Source organism: Leptodactylus fuscus, chromosome 4 (assembly GCF_031893055.1).
Source record: "Leptodactylus fuscus isolate aLepFus1 chromosome 4, aLepFus1.hap2, whole genome shotgun sequence".
Taxonomy (NCBI): Eukaryota; Metazoa; Chordata; class Amphibia; order Anura; family Leptodactylidae; genus Leptodactylus; species Leptodactylus fuscus.
The window spans coordinates 158,502,156-158,516,373 of record NC_134268.1 but is presented as its reverse complement, the minus strand read 5'-3'; positions in this window follow the sequence as shown (position 1 = coordinate 158,516,373).

Below are 14,218 nucleotides of genomic sequence, written 5' to 3'. Positions count from 1 at the left end.
GAGTTGAGTGCACAGCTCTGCTACACCTGAGATGTTACAGAGCTGTGCGCTCAACTCTGCTACACCTGAGATGTAGCAGAGCTCCGCCCTCAACTCTTCTACATCTGAGATGTAGCAGAGCTGTGTGCTCAACTCTGCTATACCTGAGATATAGCAGAGCTGTGCGCTCAACTCTGCTACACCTGAGATCGGACCACAATGGAGACTGCTGTGGACCGATCTTAGACTCCGCCTCCTCACAGACGAGCCTCCAGCAGAATCAGCGTTGATTGGCCCGAATGCTGTACATTCGGCCAATCAACGCAGGTCAATGCATTCCTATGAGAAGAAGTCAGCTCCCACATAACGCAAGCTGCCAGGGATCCCGACTAGCATATAATGGGCTGCCACAAGATGTGCTTGCAGGTGAAGTTTGAAAGTGATGAGACCTTGGCAGCCCGAGCTAAATGCGAGAGTAAGTTCAATGCAAACACATTGTGACAGCGCACCATATGCTAGTCGGGATCGCTGGCAGCTTGTGTTATGCGGGAGCTCTTTTTTCCCATAGGAATGCATTGACCGTACTCTTGCATGTATCTCGGGCTGGTAAGGAAGGTATACAGAGCCCCAAAGAGCTGTTTGAGTAAGATTCCCACCTAAATAAAGCTAATTCCTAGCTAACCCTGCCAGTACATTTATCCCAGTCTAGTTCACAGTCGCACATGAACCAAATCTGAAATCCACTATTCGTATAAAGTGGAGGTTACCTGATTTAGCCAGTCAATTACTTTTTCCGATTTTTTTTCGATGCCTCCTCTTTCCTACTTCCTATCCCACCTGCCCTGCACAGTTATTGGTGTAAACAAAAGCGCCAGGGAAGGTGGGAGGGGAAATGAATTTTTACTGCGTTTGCAGCGTGGTATTCGATTGGAATCGAATATCTCGAATAGCCTGATATTCGATCGAATGCTGTTCACTCATCTCTAGTGACTATCAGTGCTTTTTAAGTTAACCCCTTAAGGACAGCTCAAAAGTGCGTTACGGACCAGGCCTCGTTTTTCAAAACTGACATGTGTCATTTTATATGGCAATAACTTTGAGACGCTTTAACTTACACAAGTGATTTTGAGATTGTTTTCTCGTACTTGATGTTAGTGGTAAAATCTAATGAATATTTATATATTTATTATCAAAAAAAAAATAGGAAATTTGCAAAAAAAAAAAAAAAATCGCAATTTTCAAAATGTGAACTGCTCTGCTTGTCAAACAGATAGTCATACCATCCAAGTACATGAATAAATATTATCTCCCATATCTCTGCTTTATATCGGCATCATCTTTTGGTTGTCTTTTAATTTACTTTGGACGTTAGAAGGCTTTGAAGTTTAACAACGATTTTCCGGATTTACAAGAAAATTTCCCAAACTAATTTTTAAGGGACCACTTCAGTTCTTAAGGAGATTATAAAGGCCTATATATTAGAACCCCACATGAATCACCCCATTTTCAAAACTGCACCCCTAAAACAATTCAAAACAGCATTTCGGAAGTTTGTTAACCCTTTAAGTATTTCACGGAAATTAAAACAATATGGAGGCGAAATTTAGACATTTCACTTTTTTTCTATAATACATTCATATAGCTCTAAAATTAACATATTCCCAAAAGGTTAAAGGAAAAAATGCAACTCACATTTTGTTATGCAATTTCTCCTGTACACAGAAATACCCCACATGTGGGTGTAAACTGATTTTTGGACATACGGCAGTGCATGGAAGGGAAGGAGCAACACTGGGTGTTTGAAAAGTAGATTTTGCTGGAATAGTTTTCAGGCACCATGTCTCATTTGCAGAGCCCCTAGAGTACCAATACAAAGGAACCCTCCCAAAAAAGGACCCCATTTCGGGAAACTACACCCCTCACAGAATTCAACAAGTGGTATAGTGAGCATTTTGACCTCACAGCCTTTTCACAGATTTTATTAACATTGGGATGTGTAAATGAAAAATTACTAAAATGTCACTTTATCCCAAACTTTTCATTTTCACAAGGGGTTAAAAGAAAAAATGCAACCCACAGATTGTTAGACTTTTCCTGAACACGGCAATACCCTATATGTGATCAGAATCTGCTGTATGGGTAAATGGCTTGGAATGGAAAGAGCGCTATTTGGTTTCTGGAGAGCAAATTTTGCGTGTTTATTTTTAGGTGCCATGTTGCACTGGCAGAGCCCCTAGAGCAGGGGTAGGGAACGTACGGCTCTACAGCTGTTGCAAAACTACAACTCCCAGCATGCATACTGGCTCTGCTGTTCTTGGAATTCCCATGGAAGTGAATGGAGCATGTTGGGAGTTGTAGTTTCACAGCAGCTGGAGAGCCGAAGGTTCCCTATCCCTGCCCTAGAGTATCAAAACACTGGAAACACCCAAAAGTGACCCCATTTTGGAAACTACACCCCTCACAGAGCATATCAAGGGATATAATGAGCAGTTTGGCCCTACAGTTGTTTCACAGATTTTATTAATATTGGTACATGAAAATGAAAAGTTGCTTTTTTTCAATAAACAGTCAATTTAGTCCCAAATTTTTATTTTCACAATAGGTAAAAGGAGAAAAAGCTCCCCAAAGTTTGTTACATAATTTCTCCTGAACATGGCAATACCCCATATGTGGTCGTAATCTGCTCTATGGGTACATGGTGGGGCTCAGAATAGAAAAAGCGCTATTTTGCTTTTAGATGGCAGATTTTGCTGGAATAGTTTCTAGGTGTCATGTCGCATTAGCAAAGCCCCTTGAGTACCAGGACAATGGAAACCCCCAAAAAGTGACCCCATTTTAGAAACTACAACCATCAACAAATGTATAAAGGGGTATTATCATTTTGAGCTCAAGAGTGCATTTCAGGGTTCTGCAACAGCGTCATGGTGTGGCTTTTGAAGTGTATACTTAGATGTTTGGTATCTGGACGCCATGTCATGTTTGTCATGAAACTCTAAAGTACCAGTAAAGTGGAATCCCCAAAGGAGTGACCCCATTTTGTAAACTACACCCCTCAAAAAATTTAGCAGGGGGTTTAACGAGCATTAGTACTCCAGACTTGACTGCGCAGCAGATGGTGAAGCGTGAATATATTAGCTGTGCAGAGTGCATTGGGAACACCAAATTCCCTACTACATCCCCAGTAGCTCCTAAGATTTCTAGGTGCCTATAAACTATAGAATACATTTTATTAACTCTTTCTTGGTGGATTAAAAACCTCCCCAGCAATTCTGGTATTGCTTTTTACCTTTTTAATTTTTTTCCACACAGCGTAGTGTATAAGTAACATGTGACCTTTATTCTGCGAGTTGGTATGAATATGGTGATACCTCATTTATATTGTTTATTTATACGTTACTAGTTTTGCAGAACAAATAACAATTTGGGGAAAGAAATCAATTATTTTGCATCGTCATCTTCTGAGATGTGTAGCATTTTTTTTTTTGGTTGACAGAGTTGGTTGAGGGCTTATTTTTTTTGTGGGTACTTTTTACTGGTACTGTTTTGGGGTATCTGTGACTTTTTGATTACTTTTTATAAGATTTTTTTAAGGCAAGATGGCAAAAAAATCATTATTTCTTTTTTGATTAATTATTATTTTTTTTTTTCATACTCTTAACTTCTATTTTTTTTTAACTTTTTATTGATGTCCCACTAGGGGATCTGAACCAGTGATCCACTGGATCACTAATTCAGCAATATAGGCACTTGTATTGTATTGCATAATACACTTGTATTGCAGTCTATAGAGGAAGTTAGCCTATGCAAACGCATAGGCTAACTTCTTTCAACACAGGCAAGATCAACCAGGTATGTGAAGGCTGCAGGCAACCTGGGGTCACTGGTCAAACGTGGGAATGTGGGAACAACCCATATTCCCTGATGTGCATGTACGTGAAATAGTGCTAAGGGGTTAAACTGTGGGGGCAAATTGAGGGGGAACATGAAACTAGGGGCAAATGAAGGGGGCACATTAGTGGGGACAAGAAACTGGGGGCAGGTGAAGGGGGACTTTAAACTGGTGGCAAATGGAGGGGAGTTATTAAACTGGGGACAGATGAAGGGGGTATTAAACTGGTGGCAAATGGAGGGGGTGGGGACATTAAATAGGGGGAGGCTAAGAGGGACATTAAATTGGGAACAGCTGGAGGGGGACATTAGAAAACTGGGAGTCACAGGAAAGAGATATTAGACTGGGAGCATCTAGAGGCAGACATGTCCCCCTCCATCTACCTCCCACAGTTTAATGTCCCACCCCCACCCCCAGTTTAATGTTCCTCTTCATTTCCCCCAGTTTAATGCCTACAGCTCCCAGGGCTGGAGCACAGAGAATTGTGCTTCACACAGGGCGGTGAAGCAGGGGCTGTTTGAGGATGGGTCCTGCTTCACCATTTTAACTCATCTGCATCTGGCAAGGACACAGATGAGTTAATACCTGGACTGAGGGACAGGACCTGGAATCTGGGACAGTTGGTAGGTATGCTACTGGTCTTTTTCATTCTATGGCAGCACAGAAGGGTAAATAGCCCCCCTTCTTTTGTTTAAAGGGCCCCCATCTTAAGGATCCTATCTATACTGGTAGCTTATGTAAATTGAAGTCGTTTCCTAAATATATTGCTTTAGAAATTCTGCTTTCTTCTCCTGCTATGCAACCTTATTCCTCCCATTGTTTTCACAGCATTGCTATAACCATAACCTGGGAGATAGGACAAGTGAGGTCACTAACTCAGTGCTCAGCGGGACAATGATTCAGCTAATTGCACTTTGCTGATAAAACTAAGTCTCTTATCTCTCTATGTAAACACACAGATAACACTAAGTTCTGTACAGACATCTGCATATTATCTGATCTGTATAAGCATTGTGAGACTTCTCTGGCCCATTTAGCAAGAGGGAGGGAGGAGAAATACAGGTAGTGAGATGAAGAGAATTACAGACAGAGCTGAAACAGTGAGATAGGAAAAGCCCTTTAACCGGTTAAGGACCAGGCCCAAAAGTATGTTAAAGACCAGGCCTTTTTTTTTCAAAACTGACATGTGTCACTTTAAATGGCAATAACTTTGAGACGGTTTAACTTACACAAATGATTTTGAGACTGTTTTTTTCGTAACACATTATACTTCATGTTAGTGGTAAATATTAATCAATATTTTTGTATTTATTTATAAAAAAACTAGGAAATTTGATGGAAATTTGGAAAAAATTGCAATTTTCAAAATGTGAAATTCTCTGCTTTTCAGGCAGATAGTCATACCACCCAAATACATGAATAAATATTATCTCCCATATCTCTGCTTTATATCGGCATCATCTTTTGATTGTCTTTTTATTTATTTTGGACGTTACAAGGCTTACAAGTGTAACAGCGATTTTCTAGATTTGCTAGAAAATTCTCCAAACCAATTTTTTAGGGACCGCTTCAGTTCTGTAAGGAATTATAAAGGCCTGTATAATAGAAACCCCCATAAATCACCCCATTTTCAAAACTACACCCCTCAAATTATTCAAAACAGCATTTGGGATGTTTGTTAACCCTTTAAGTTTTTCATAAGAATAAACATAATATGGAAGTGAAATTTAGACATTTCATTTTTTTTCATTAATACATTCATTTAGACCTAAAATTAACACATTCACAAAGGGTTAAAGGAGAAAATGCATCTCACATTTTGTTATGCAATTTCTCCCGTACATAGAAATACCCCACATGTGGGCGTAAACTGATTTTTTGGGCACACGGCAGTGCATGGAAGGGAAGGAGCGACACTGGGGGTGTGAACAGCAGATTTTGCTGGAATAATTTTCAGGCACCATGCCTCATTTGCAGAGCCCCTAGAGTACCAAAACAATGGAAACCCTCCAAAAGTGACCCCATTTTAGAATCTACACCCCTCACAGAATTCATCAAGGGGTATAGTCAGCATTTTGACCCTACAGTTGTTTCACAGATTTTACTAACATTGGGATGTGTAAATGAAAAATTACTAAAATGTCACTTTATCCCCAAAGTTTTAATTTTCACAAGGGGTTAAAGGAGTAAAAGCCCCCCACAGTTTGTTACACAATTTCTCCTGAACACGGCAATACCCCATGTGTGGCCATATTCTGCTGTATGGGGACATGGCGGGGCTTGGAATGGAAAGAGCGCTATTTGGCTTTTGGATGGCAGATTTTGCTGGAATAATTTTAGGTGCCATGTCGCATTAGCAGAGCCCCTAGAGTACTAATACAGTGGAAACCCCCTAAAAGTGACCCCATTTGGGAAACTACACCCCCCACAGAACATATCAAAGGGTAGAGTGAGCATTTTGACCCTACAGCTGTTTCACAGATTTTATTAACATTGGGCCATGAAAATGAAAAATTACTTTTTTTCCAATAAACTGTCAATTTAGCCCCACATTTTTCATTTTCACAAGAGGATAAAGGGGAAAAAGCTCCATAAAGTTCGTTAAACAATTTCTCCTGAACACAGAAATGCCCCATATGGGGTCATAATCTGCTGTATGGGAACATGGCGGGGCTCAGAATGGAAAGAGGGCTATTTGGCTTTTGAAGGACAGATTTTGCTGGAATATTTTTCAAGTCCCATGTCGCATTTGCAGAGCCCCTAAAGTATCAATATAGTGGAAACCCCCTAAAAGTGACCCCATTTTGGAAACTACACCCCTCATAGAATTTATCTAGGGGTTTGGTGAGCATTTTGGCCTCACAGCTGTTTCACAGATTTTATTAACATTGGGACGTAAAAATGAAAAATTACTTTTTTTTCACAATGAATCGTCCATTTAGCGCCATATTTTTAATTTTGCAAGTAGTTAAAGAATTAAAAGCCCCCCACAGTTTGTTACACAATTTCTCCTGAACACGGCAATACCCCATATGTGGCCATAATCTGCTGTATGGGTACATGATGGGGCTCAGAATGGAAAGAGCGCTATTTGGATTTTGGAGGGCAGATGTGGCTGGAATAGTTTTCAGGTGCCATGTCGCATTTGCTGAGCCCCTAAAGTACCAATACAATGGAAACCCCTCAAAAGTGACCCCATTTTATAAACTACACCTGTCAAGGAATGAATCAAGGGGTATTATCATTTTGTGCCTAAAATGCTTCCAAAAAATGAATGTCCAAAATGAAAATTGAAATTTTGAAAGAAATATGCCATTTCGGTGCCCAATACGTTGCACCCACTTTGTGTTGTCAGAGACCTGCACTCCTAAAACTATTAAGGGGCCATCCCGAGGGGCAAAAAATGATATATGTGGGTGTAAACTGCTGCTTGGGCACACAGCAGGGCTCAGAAGGGAAGGAGCACTGCGCTTTTTAGCTTTTGGGGTACAGATTTAGAGGGACTTTCTGGGGGCCATGTTCCTATTGGAGAGACCTGGAGGTAACTGTAAACCCCATTTTGTAGGGGCAAGTTTAGGGTCTCTGCAAAAGTGTCATGGCATCCAAAAACCAAACCATCTGTGCTCCAAAAAACCCAATAACCCTTCTGTGTCCGTCTGTGCCCTAATATCAGTTTATAACCACTTATGACATTACGTACGTTATCCCGGGTACACCAGTGTCATACATGTGCCCTAATATCAGTTTATACCCACATATGACATTACGTACGTTATCCCGGGTACACCAGTGTCATACATGTTGCATAAACTGTAGTTTGGGCACACAGCAGGGCGCAGAAGGGAAGGAGCGCTATTTTGGTTTTTGGTGCACAGTTTGGTTTTTGGACGTCACTTTTGCAAAGCCCCTGAATTGTCAATAAAGTGGAATCTGCAGACATGTCACCCTATTTTGGACACTAGCCCACTGATGGGATTTATCAAATGGCGTAGCGAGAATTTTTAACCCTTGAGTGTTGCATTTATTTAGTTTCCAGAAATGAAATCGCAACTGATAATGAGAAGTTAAAAATGAAAAATTTCCAGAGATTCGCCATTTCAGTACCCGATATGTTGTGCCCGACTTATGTCAGCAGAGACACTCCAAAAACTGGTAAGCGGGTATCCCGGGTACAACAGCTTTCAGAGCGTTCATCTCTGATACAAGGCGGGCACAACATATTACGCACTGAAATGACGGATTCCTGGAAAAATGGTCATTTTCAGTTCTCACAATCATCTGCGTATTCATTTATGGATAATAAGTTATAGCAAAATTTGGGGGCTAAAAATGCTCTCTGTACCCCTGGATAAATCCTTCAGGGGTGTAGTTTCCAAAATAAGGTCACATATCAGGGGATTCCACTTTACTGGCGTTTCAGCTCTGCAAAGGTGTCATGGCATCCAAAAACCAAACCGTCTGGGCTCCAAAAACCCAATAACCCTTCTTCCCTTCTGTGTCCGGCTGTGCCCTAATATCAGTTTATTCCCACATATGACATTACGTCCGTTATCCCGGGTACACCAGTGTCATACATGTGTCAAACATGTGTCATAAACTGCAGTTTGGGCGCACAGCAGGGCGCAGAAGGGAAGGAGCGCGATGAGGCTTTTGGAGTACAGATTCAGATGTCATGTTTGTAGAGCCTGTAAGGTATCAGAAAAGTGGATTCCCCAAAGGAGTGACCCCATTTTGAAAACTGCACCCCTCAAAGAATTTATCAGGGGGTGTAGTGAGTATTAGTATCCCAGACGTGACTGCACAGCGGATGGCGAAGAGGGAATATATAAGCGGTGCGGAGAACATTGCAGACACCAAATTCCCTACTATGTCCCAGTAGCTCCTATGATTGGGGGAGTCACTCTGGGGGTCACTTTGGGGGTCACTTCTGGTGTCTGTTCCCTCATAAGCTGTAAATCTGGGGTGTCCACTGATATTCGCTCACACCGCTTATATATTCCCTTCCTGACGCCGCCAGTTGTATTCTAATGATTTGGCGATTTTGCGTGATTTTGTCTTCACATTGCTAGATGCTATATTTTCTTTATTCTTTTGGTGACGCGGCCATATAAGGGCTTGTTGTTTGCGGGATGTGATGTATTTTGTAATGACACCATTTTTGGGTGCCTACAACATACTGAATACATTTTATTAACTCTTTCTTGCTGGATTTAAAAAAAAAAAAAAAAAAAAAAAAATCAATCCTGGCATTGAGTTGTACCCTTTAAATTTTGCGCCATGCAGCGTACAGTATAAGTAACATGTAGCCTTTATTCTGCGGGTCGGTACGGTTACGGCGATACCTCATTTATAGTATTTTTTTATGCGATACTAATTCTGCAGAACAAAAACACATTTGGGGACATAAATCAGTGATTTTTGCATCGCCATCTTCTGAGAGGCGTAACATTTTTATTTTTCGGTTGACAGTGTTGGTTGAGGGCTTATTTTTTGCGGGACAACCTGCGCTTTTTATTGGTACTATTGTGGGGTGCATATGATTTTTTGATCACTTTTTATAGCATATTTTGTAAGGTGATATGGTGAAAAATCATTACTTCCGGCGGGTTTTTTCCGTTTTTTTTTTTCAGATGTACACCGTATACATTAAATATTATTTCACTTTTATTGTACAGGTTGTTACGGACGCGTCGATACCAAATATGCATTGTTTTTATTAATTTTTAGTACTTTTTTTATATAATTCATTTTGTATAGAGAAAAAGGGATTTTTGGGCTTTATAACTTTATTACTTTTTTCATACACTTTATTTTTTTTTAACTTTTTTTTTTTTTTACTTTTTCATGTGTCCATTTAGGACACTTGAATCAGTTGATGCTTTGATGAAAGCATCAACTGATTCTGTATAGTAGCTTGCAGGACACGAGCAGGACATGAGCCTGCTCGTGTCCTGTAAGCTGCAGAGGAAGTGAGACACATCGCTCACTTCCTCCACCGCCTGGCAGGATCACCAGGTATGTGGGGCTCCGGTAGTCTGGGGTCACTGGCCAGACCCCAGACTACCTTCTACTGACATCGGCACCCCCCGATCTCGCCGCGGGGGGTGCCGATCACCTTCAATCTGCAGCGGATCCCTTTCGATCGCGCCGTGATGTTTCATGGCACGATCGAAAGGGTTAAAACATTCAGTCGGAACTGAGTCCGACTGAACGTTGTTGAGAGGGTGCCCCCCCTGCCCTCCCCCCGCCCCACCCCCTGCCTAGTGAGTCTCTGAAGACCGGCCGTAAATTTACTATCGGCTGGTCTTAGAGACCAGGACTGCTGGCCGTAAATTTACGGCCAGCGGTCCTTAACCGGTTAAAGACTGGCCCACCTGTGTTTTTTGGATGAGTTTTTTCATTAAGTTCAAAGAAAGCAAAATTTCAGGTAAGATCCAGTTTTGTATTTTTGTTCTGCAGCGGCACAGATGGGACCCAGGTTTGGGGGTGGGGGGATAGAATCATTATTTGGAAGCTGTATTAGGTACAACTGTGTCAAAGATTCTTTTTAGAACACATACAAGAGGGGACATAGTGTAGGAAAAGCACTAAACAGTATTTTCACCCTAGATCTGAGGGTCCCGCTTGCCAGGCACAGCACGCCCACCTTCATTCTTCAACAAGTTTAAACGGGCTATCCCAGGTCAGGAGCACCACCCCCATCATAACATACCTGTGTCAATAGCCTCAATATGTAGCCTTTTTAGCGTAACAGCTTTTACTCCTGACATCCTGGGCATGTGCATGTATACAGGGGTGAACCTACCTTCTCTGCTAGGCAAACTATAGAAAAGCACCTCCTTGCCATAAACAGATACCCAATACAGCCATATTTGTTTATGTTTTGGGGGTCCCCCTAATTAAAAATTGTACAACATGGCCCATCATTTGTAGATAAAAAACCATCCTTATTTTCCTAGACTCCACTATGGAGATACTAGCAGGTCGTTACCTCTCAGAGTGGCCCCAGTACAGGGAGTAGTCCAAAGGCCTGAGACAGGTGGCAAATGTTCAAGAAAGGACAGCTCAGGTTCAGGGAAAGCCGAATAAATATTGACCCTTCAGACTTTTATTGGTTGAGAGTAGTCCAGAAAATGAATGGACGTAGAAAAAAGGCCATGGTTATGTTGTGAGGTTGCTTTGACTACAACATTAACTACAGTCATGACTAGAGCAATGTGAGTAGACACTAAAGTCATTGTGAACCAGACCTTTGTGGCAAAAAGTTTGCCATTGTTAGGGGAAGACAACTATTTCTGCTGGTAAAATTAACACGCTCCTTAGTTTTTTCCACAATGTGGGGGACTGTAAAATATGGTGAAGTAACATCGCAGCTGTTGGGGCAGTGTATGGAGCTGGAAGCAGATGGCATCATCCTCTGCCAACATCATATGAACTCCAACTGGTAAGTGACCCAGCAGAAATAGGAAGACCCTGTAATATTCTAGGAGAGTGGTTGCCAAATGGGACCCTCACTATTGTATTTGCCAACTGTGACAGAGTTCTGATTTTCAGCTGGATACTATATTATATATACACACTGTATATTCCACACAGCTCTGCTACTTTCTTATTCTTCCCCACCTTACACAGCTCTACTACAGCACCCTTCCCATCCCCTTAGCTCAGTCCTGTACAGCTTCTACCATGCATAAGGCTGTTGTGACCAGTCACATTTAGGAGTGGAGCTTGCACATGACTGACAAGGGTCCTTTTGCAGGGCCTATAAAATCCTGGCTCGTAGTATTGCTGGCAGTTTGCAGACCTGCAAAGAGGAGAAGAAATTCCACCTTTGTAAGCCATAGTAGAATAAAGCTCTTCATGTGAACACAACCATCACAATGGGAAATATTACTTTATTTTTCTGGAGACATTTGAGCAAATACAAGAAACGTGAATGTACAATTTATACAGCATATTACAAGCCATGATTTACTCATTGTGGCCGGGTTATCTCCCTGTGCCATGTCCCTGGCTGATGTGAAGAGGTCACTGCTGGGTTTGACAAGTCCCAGACCATTAAAAGTCCTTGTTTTCATTGCAAATCAAAAAACAGACTGACCACCAAGATGATTCAAGAATCTTGTTCTATGCAGAATTTGTATCTAGAGATGTTCATGAGAAACCCTTTACCGCAAAAGACAACTCTGAAACATTTCATAGAACCAAAACATCTTTCTAGTTGATACGAGATGAATTTCCAGCCAGGTGTCCATGTCACATGTTCTCCAATCCTGAAGCAAGCACAAGCCTAGAACAGACAGTATGTTCATGTCATTTTACAGAAAAATTGTAAAGCTATAAAATATGACAACCGACCGACACAAACGCTCCACTGCATACATTTGGAATGAGAATTTTACCACCATTGCAAACAAAGAATATCTCTTAGCACACCATCATCCTCCCACACAACACTGACAATCTGCTGCAAAGCTAAGACTGCAGGATGCAGCAAACCAAGCTCGAGCAGCTACCTTTAGACCGGAGAGTTTTCTGGTGATTGGTATCGGATGTTGGTCAGTGCCACTACGCTCCCGCCACGATGCTGTATAATCTAAGCAGCGGAAGTACTAAAGTGAAGTCCTCAATTGGATATCTGGTTTGGATAAGACCTAAAATACCAACTCTTGAAGCTCCCTGAAAAAGAAATCGAGGATTCCTGTAACGTGCAGGAGCAAACAGCACATGATCTCCGGCCCCTGCTAAACCCCATACCACTCATGGTGATGTCACAGAGATGTGGGCTAGCATAGGAATACGCTCCGGACGGAAGCGTGGCCACCATGCATGTAGCACGAGTGCTCTATAGTACAAGCAAAACCACCACTTATAGCACAGTGCCCAACAGGCACCAAAAGACCATGTTCTGCCCATCCCTACATATCACAGAAGTCACCGCCATTGTCCACAGGGACCTCCTGAGTTGGATTCCAACTCTTACCCACAATCTCCACTTGATGGGGTTCAGTTCAGCACCTACACTGCTCAGATCATACAGCATCACAGTGGGGGGGGGATCACAAATCTCACACAGCTTGTGATATGCCCCCTCAGTGTTAGCCAGATGCAGGACTGGACAAGTCAAGACAGCTTTCCACACCTAGTCTACATCCACATGCCCTCTCATCACTCTGCAACGCATTATCTTTCTAACAACTAACCATACAATAGTATACAAGCAGTAGTATACACTAGTAGTATACAAGCAATATAACGATATATTAGAGGTCAGTTCCCAAGGATACAGGCAAAACCTAAAGAGCATATAGTAATCTACCACTAGTGCCCTCCATCACCCCCTCTATCACAACACAAAGGCTTGAATTCATAATGAGGGACTTAAGATCCATACACCTCTGATGTAACAATGAGGCGGGTAGCTTTAGGCATTTGGCCATCTCAGACACCAGCGCCTGGGTGCAACTACCTTTAGGGCTAGTTCACACGTGAACTGCCCGCGCGGGTTTTGACACAGAGAGAGACGCGGCGAGCCGCGTCTCTCTCTTGTCAAAACCCGCCCGCCGCGACCATCGCTGTCGCGGCTTAACCCTCTGCTGTCGGCTCAAATGAATGAGCCGACATAGGAGGGAGCTGCGGGGGGCGGAAGCCGCGCGACTGAGACAGCGCGGCTTTCGCCTGAAGAAAGGACATGTCCTTTCTTTTCTCCGCTAGCAGCAGCTCGCCGCTAGCGGAGAACAGAAGCCCGGCGGTCTCCATAGACCACCATTATAAGGGGAGGTTTTGGACGCGAAATCCGCTGTCAAAAACCTCCCCTTATACTCACGTGTGAACTAGCCCTTACACTCTCTATAACCAAACCATTGCGACCTCACATCAATTTGTAGCATTAATATTAAAAGGGTATTCCCATGATAAATACCTAACAGAGGCGGGTTCCATCTCTAGGACATGTATCCTTTAAAGGGGTTGTCCCGTCACAAGGGTCCTATCTATACTGCTTGTTAATGTGAATGTAAGACTTTTCCTAAATACATTGCTTCAGCAAAACTCTCTCGGTGTCAAAACCCGCGCGGGCAGTTCACGTGTGAACTGACCCTTAGAGGCCCCTGCACACAGTATTATGCCCCATAGTGGACCCTGCACACAGTATTATGTCCCTTAGAGGCCCCTGCACACCGTATTATACCCAATAGTGGTCCCTACAGGACTAAATACTGTCATGTCACCCGCTGACCGCTATACCAGGACAATTGTGGATCAAAAATCTGGTCATGTGCATTACAATTTAGTAACTCCATGTGCCTCATATTAATAGCAGTTAACCCCATCATGACCCTCACATTAACC